We start from the raw sequence: 6622 nt of genomic DNA, 5'->3' as shown, positions 1-6622 counted from the left end.
CAATGGCCAGGGCATTAGTTTCCTCCTAATATTTCTTTAGATAGGCACACATGAGAGTGTGAGCTATCAACCTTCTCACAAATCGTGCTAGTTGTGCTAATTCATACATGGAGATGCATAGATGATTGCTTATTGTACAATTAGAAACTAGTATCACCTCACTACAAGGATGGGTTTACAAATTATAAGATGCAAAAAAAAAAAACCTGAAATAACTCTAGACTTGCTTTGAGATTTTTGCTCTCTCCATCCCCACCACTAAAGATATCAAAAAATGAAAAATTCTTGGCTGAACTGCTGGCAAAACTCTTATTGTTTGTACCACTCTTGGAAAAGACTCTTGGGACCGGCAGTGGAATCGGAGCTATTGATTGGCTGGTTAAATAGAGGACTATTAGCTTCAGACAGGCTAGATTGATTATACAGCAGCAGCAGGAGCTGAGATTCAGAGCTGAGTGAGCGTCAGGGTAAAACGGAGAAAGGGAGAGAGAGAAAGAGAGAGAGAGAGGGAGAGAGAGAGAGAGACGCAGGTGGGGAGGGAGGCCGAGCACATTCCATAGCATCGCTGACTGCTCATGCTGATTACCTTGCTTCCTCGCTCCCTCCGTCAACAACTTACTGAGGAGCGTTTTCTTGCAGGAGAGCATGTCAGCTCAGAGCCCCAGCAGGAAATAACAGACTTCACCTTGGAATAGTTCATCTCACTCCAGCATTACTGAGGAGGATTCTGCAAAGGAAACAAAAAATCAAGTCCTCATTTCAGCTCTACTTTGTTCCAGAATTGAACAGACACAGTTTCATGCTCCAGGTAAGAACATTAAATGTTTATCTCTGGCTTCCCGTTATTTATTTGCAGCAAAAAAAATAAAAGCGTCATAGCTTTGCATGCTGTAAAAACTGAGTTTGCAATGACATGTTAAAGTTAATGCAATATATATGCATGTGAATTTAGAAATGTGGTGGTGCGTGTTAATATAAATATATGTGCTCTTTAACATCAGTTATATGTGCTTTATTAAAATATGATGTTTATTTTAAGTTTACATGGTAGAATACGGTATTTGAAGAGGAAAAATAAACATACATATTAATAGAAGCATTTTGGCAAGAAGCTTAAAATATGTTTACATTTACTGTGCTTAATTGATAAACAACTTTGGGAAATAAGAATCTATATTGAAAGGACCAACACTGTATTATCTACTGTCATATTTCACGCACGCAAAGGAGCTACTGTGATTTTCAGAGGCTGTTAGTGATCAGTTTTATTCCTAAATCTGTCTTTTGATTGTTGTCTTAACTCTTCAGCATAAACATGATGCATCTTAAATGCTGTAATAGTACACCGTCATCTTATTATGGCTAAATTATTCATGACTAGCATTTAAGAAAGTACTAAACTAAGGCAAAAAAAGAAAAGAAAAAAAAAAGACCGACAATATTTAGCTATTCCAGAGTTCAGGGTATGATGTACAGTTGCATAAACTAATGTTTTCAGTGTCAGTGTTGGTATATGCTGGTAAAGTACTGTGAATGCATAGGAACTTAGCACAGTTTAGGATCCACTGGAACAGGAGATTTTTTTTTTTCTTTTTTGGAGTTAAGCAGTTGGGTGCAGTAGCAAAATGGGTTGGGGCAATGCAGTACTGATGGACTTGACTGACCTGAGGTTGCTAGGTCACAAATGCCAGTGTCAAGAAACAGCATAGTGATAGTAGACAAAATAAAACAAATCAACAAAGAACTTGTTTCATCCTAAGGAACTGAGAGAGTTTATAACATCCCTTATGGCATTATGTTTGCTATTCCACCAATAAAGAGATACTTTTCCCGAAGGGCCATTCTGACTGTGCTTTTAAATGAGGTTCCCTGAGTCACTCCTCGACTTGAAAGTCAAACTACCTTGTCTGTGATAAGTCTACAAAACTTTAAAATATTTTGCACATATTTAATGTTGCAAAGAGGAAATTGCCAATATTCTTGGGTGGATGTAGTTAGAGTTTGGAATAGTAAGGCTCTGTATGGCTATATTTATGTGTTTCGATCTTCTTGTAAGTGTAAATATACCTGTATATTTGAAAAGTGTCATTTATCACACTGTCTCTATTGTCTTCAAAATGTGAAATCATGTCTAATAACATGTAATAATATAAATATAATAACCTGATATTTTTCTTTAACCACATCAAAGGAAATAATTGTGTTCTATAATTTTCTTAGAGTACAACATGCCAAAACGTATGCATTGAGGACATTTAATATTTTGTTTGAATAAATGAAATGGAAAAATATGTTTGTATACACACAAATACTTATACTTCTCTTATGAGCATCATGGTCAGAAAAACTGGTAATATATTGACTTAAAAGATGGCAGGAACTATAGATTCTATATGTATGTATATAGTATATAGCATTTATAATAGTATATAAAATTTGCATAGAAATTAATATGAATATCTTAGAATATTATCTAAGTGTTGAGTTGCATAATTTCACTATTAGGCTAGTTTTCATACAACTTAATAAAAAATGTGTGCCTTTAGTTCTCCCATTATATCATTCATAAAATTTAACACATATTATTAAAGACATAATTAAGTTATAACTCATATAATTATTTAAAGATTTTAGTTATTCAGTATTCAATAACTTTTGCTCTAGTTATTTTAAGAATCTATTTTATTGATAAAGTAAAATTTCCTTATCTATCTGTAGATAACTTTAGACATGTACAATAAAGAAAATTAATTCTCATTTGCATTATGCATTTTTATGAGACCATTTATTTTTAGCATCAACAGATACAAGTATACTTACTATTTTCATGCATGTGCCTTCTTCTTTCGAGGACAGCACAATATCTCAAACTATGTGTCTTTTTCTCCCAGAAATCTTATATTGCTTAATCTCCATTTTACATTGCTCTTTTGTTGTTACTGTTATCTTACAAATTGTATTATGACTCTGATGAGGGAGTTGTTTTTCTGATCTTCTTAAAATATTTTCTTATGAATGTAATCCAAGCAGATTCTTTTTTAAGTAACTTCATGCTCTCCAACTATGTAATTGATATGTCTCTGAATTCCATATCAGGGCTTTTCAGGAAATATGAAGATGGAAGGCAGGTGGCTGACTTGTCACGTATTTAGCATTAATTCACTTACACAGCAGCAGATATCTATTGCATGTAATCATTTTAGCCATAGTGAACCAACAAGAATTGTGAAAGTATGTCCTCTTCTATTCTAATAGATGTCTGCACCATTAGGGGGCTCTTTCTTCCTATGTTATACTCAGTTAGCCTAGGTTATGCTATTTTCTGAAAATAATTTCCTTATTTTTATATACTGAGTATTGCTTGAAGTAGCTGTTATTTCTCCTTCTACCCACAAAAGAAACATTTTAGATCAACGAGAATTCTCTGTTTCCATAGAAAAGTGATTTTTCTCTGCTGTGTAAATTTATTCTCTTGAAAAATATTCCTGCATAGGAACTGTTTAATCTTTGAAAATGATAATGTTTGAAATACTAAAACATGCAATTTGAGGTAAATTTAAAGATTAAGTGTTAAGCAAGTAGTATTATAAGGTTTTTTTTTTTTTAAAGAACTTCCTTTACAATCATGTGCAAATATCAGGGAACAGCAAAGAATGAGTGAGGGACTCTGGGCTCATATGTAATTTGCTGTCAAGAGGAGAGAACAGCAGTTATCTTAAAGAGACGATTAGTTGTTTTCTATAAAACTTGCTTGAGGGAGTTGAAAGGAGAATGGTTATACTATTCATACACATGAATAAATATATTTTAAAATATAAATAAAATATTGCACTACATGAAGCTTTCATGATAGTTTCATATACAAAGAGAGATAAAAGACTGATTGTGAAAGAGAAAAGGGTGTTACCTGGATCGCTTTTGAAGTCATGTATATTGAACAGCGCTGCAGAACTTCTTATTAAATGGAAACAAATTCCTCCCACTCAACAGCCAGCAAAGGATACTTTCTGACTGCAAGACTTGCTTGGGAAATAGTCAATATTTAATAATGCCTTTATGCAAAAGCAATTCATGATGTAGTTCAAGATCAAATGTAGTCACTCCAAAAAATGACAAAGAATGACATGTACCTTCCAAGAGAAATTCATTGGGGAAAATTGAAGAAAATGACAGGATCTCTGAACAAGAAATTATGGAATTGAATGATTCTTTGTATCATCAGTGAAAGAGATAGTTGCTTCATTATTAAAATAGGAAGATGGAAATAGTACAGTCACTTATTTTGCTGATATTTTGAATATAAATATAGAGGCATGTTATGCTATGAAATGTGCACACATTAAAATTAAAATGAGAATTCCATACTTTCTTGCTAATATTGTGATACTTTAACAAAAAATCTGTAGGATAAGTTAAAATTCTTAAAATATTTTATAATGATTGCATCAAATCTACTGCATGATGATTCCCACTGATACTTCTTTACCAAGTTACTAAAAACCTACTTTGTGAGAACTAAGTATATTAGAGTTGCATACCTGCATGCTTCAGGAGAACTTGGGAAATATATCAATTATGGATTATAAGTAATATGTTGGACTAAAATCACCCATTCAGTGTTAGCAGATAAATCATTTGGATTGCATTAAATCTAATGGCCTGACATGTATTTTGCAAGTAATTAGAAAACATACATCTAAATATATTTATAGATCTTGTTTCTATTATCAAGAACTGAATTGTATTCCTTATACAGTCATCCTCGGTCCTGTTTAATGTGTTAGTGTGTGTGTGTGTTTGTGTGTGTGTATGTATACACACATATGGTGAGATGGGAGTTGAGTTAATTCAGCTATAACTGGTGATACTCATGACCAGGTAAGTCTGTTCCTGACAGTGCCCTTGGAGAAGCATGTACCGTGCCAGAGATGAAATTAGGGTCAGCAACATGCAAGACAAGCACTTTAGCATCTGTCCTATCTTTCCAGTTCCTACTCACCTTTGAGATACTGTGTGGATGCATGGCTAACTGAGAATTTGTGCATGAGTATGCCTTTGTTTTCCTCCTATGTATTCGATATCTGACACAATAAATTAACTGCATTGTAGATAATCCTTTCCTCATCTCCTTATACACTCATACACAGACATTACAATTTATACATACATATAACATGTAAATGGACACTAACATGCACAAATAATATACACAGTACATATATAGATCTGACATGTTTTATATTAAAATTTGCTTACCTATTACTTCAGGTTGTTTTATGGTCTCTGGATCTTGGCCATTTATGGGATTGCACAGCTGCCAGGTCAATTTGTGGGTGTGGCTGCCAAGCTACTAGAAAATGAGGGGTCTGGGTGGAGGAGGCCCAGTTCTGATCCAAGCAGAATTGGAGATGTCAGCCCCGGGTCCCGCACACCTGGGTTCCTCTGCTGGTTCCTTCATGCGTGAGGCTCGTCCGAACATGTGGAGAGGGGCCTTGAGCATAGCTGTGGCTGGATTTTGGAGGTCTTCTGCTGCCGGGGCTCTGTGACGTCTTATAGCCTAGTTCTCCCCCTAAGAGAACCTGACAAGGTGCTGAGAATATCTTGCCCACACGGCAGACCCTGGCAATCTCTCCATGGCATATTAGATATGTCAAATACATTTATAATGGTGGGTCTCATTCCTATTACCCTGAAAGAGCCTCCAATGTGACACCAGTGGGAAGAATGAGTAAAGAGAGGTTGCTAAAAATCTCAAGGCTAGGACAAACAGAGACATTATTGGAGCCTGCTTGAGCAAATCATTGATCAACGGGATGACAGTGATACAGTAATACAGTGATAACCTAACATTGTCCAGGGACAAAATATTATATATTAAATCTCAGGTTATGTAATAGTATCTTTGCATATGCTGTTATAATTTGTTCACTTATCGCTCTAAATTATGATATGTAAGACTTTTCATAGTATTATTAAGATTCATAGATGAGATTTAATAGACAACTATGCATGTTGCACTTATAATAAAATAATAATATATAAGGAAGTAACAGTAAATGCCATTACTTGTTTAGCACATATAGAAATCTATGTAACTCAGGTTATTCATTCTCAACCATGATTACAAAAATAAAATATGGAAAAAGATTGACCAGAGCACATAGCATATAAAGAGTGACATTCTGAAATAGTCATGGAAATTGGACATCAGATACCCAGGGAGTGTTTTAGCTTTTAAAAAATAGAAAAAAATTAGAACATTATTCAGCTTTCCCTAAAGAAGAGGAAATAACAAAAACATTTCATAGACCACCATCTCCTAATTCTTTGAATATGTCCCTTATTAATTAATATCACCTTTCATTTATGTGGTACATTTATGAATAAAAATTGATAACAAATTCCTTCTTCCACATTAAAGACAATTCTTTATGTTGGATATTCTTTGGATTTTGACTAGTGTTTAATTACTCGCATAAAAAACAGTTTCAATGCCCGAAAAAGCTCTGTGCTCCAGTTCTTAATTCTTCCCCTTCCTCTCACCCTCCCTCTGCCCTACTAAATGTCTGATATTTTTAGTTTTCAGACTTTTTATCTTAATAAGAATACCATATAGTTATAA

General features: G+C 34.2%; 1 protein-coding gene across 1 annotated transcript in view; it reads left to right on the top strand.

Moving 5' to 3' along the window:
- The first annotated feature begins 510 nt into the window (after positions 1 to 510).
- Positions 511 to 6622, top strand: part of CDH18 (cadherin 18) — a 993503-nt gene continuing 987391 nt past the window's right edge. Inside the window, exon 1 of the mRNA XM_055131052.1 lies at positions 511 to 808. The gene's annotated coding sequence lies outside the window, so the exon portion shown is untranslated. The remainder of the gene's footprint in view (positions 809 to 6622) is intronic.

This window comes from Sorex araneus, chromosome 1 (assembly GCF_027595985.1).
Source record: "Sorex araneus isolate mSorAra2 chromosome 1, mSorAra2.pri, whole genome shotgun sequence".
Lineage (NCBI taxonomy): Eukaryota > Metazoa > Chordata > Mammalia > Eulipotyphla > Soricidae > Sorex > Sorex araneus.
The sequence above is the reverse complement of the archived record's forward strand: the minus strand, read 5'-3'. Positions and strand labels throughout refer to the sequence as shown.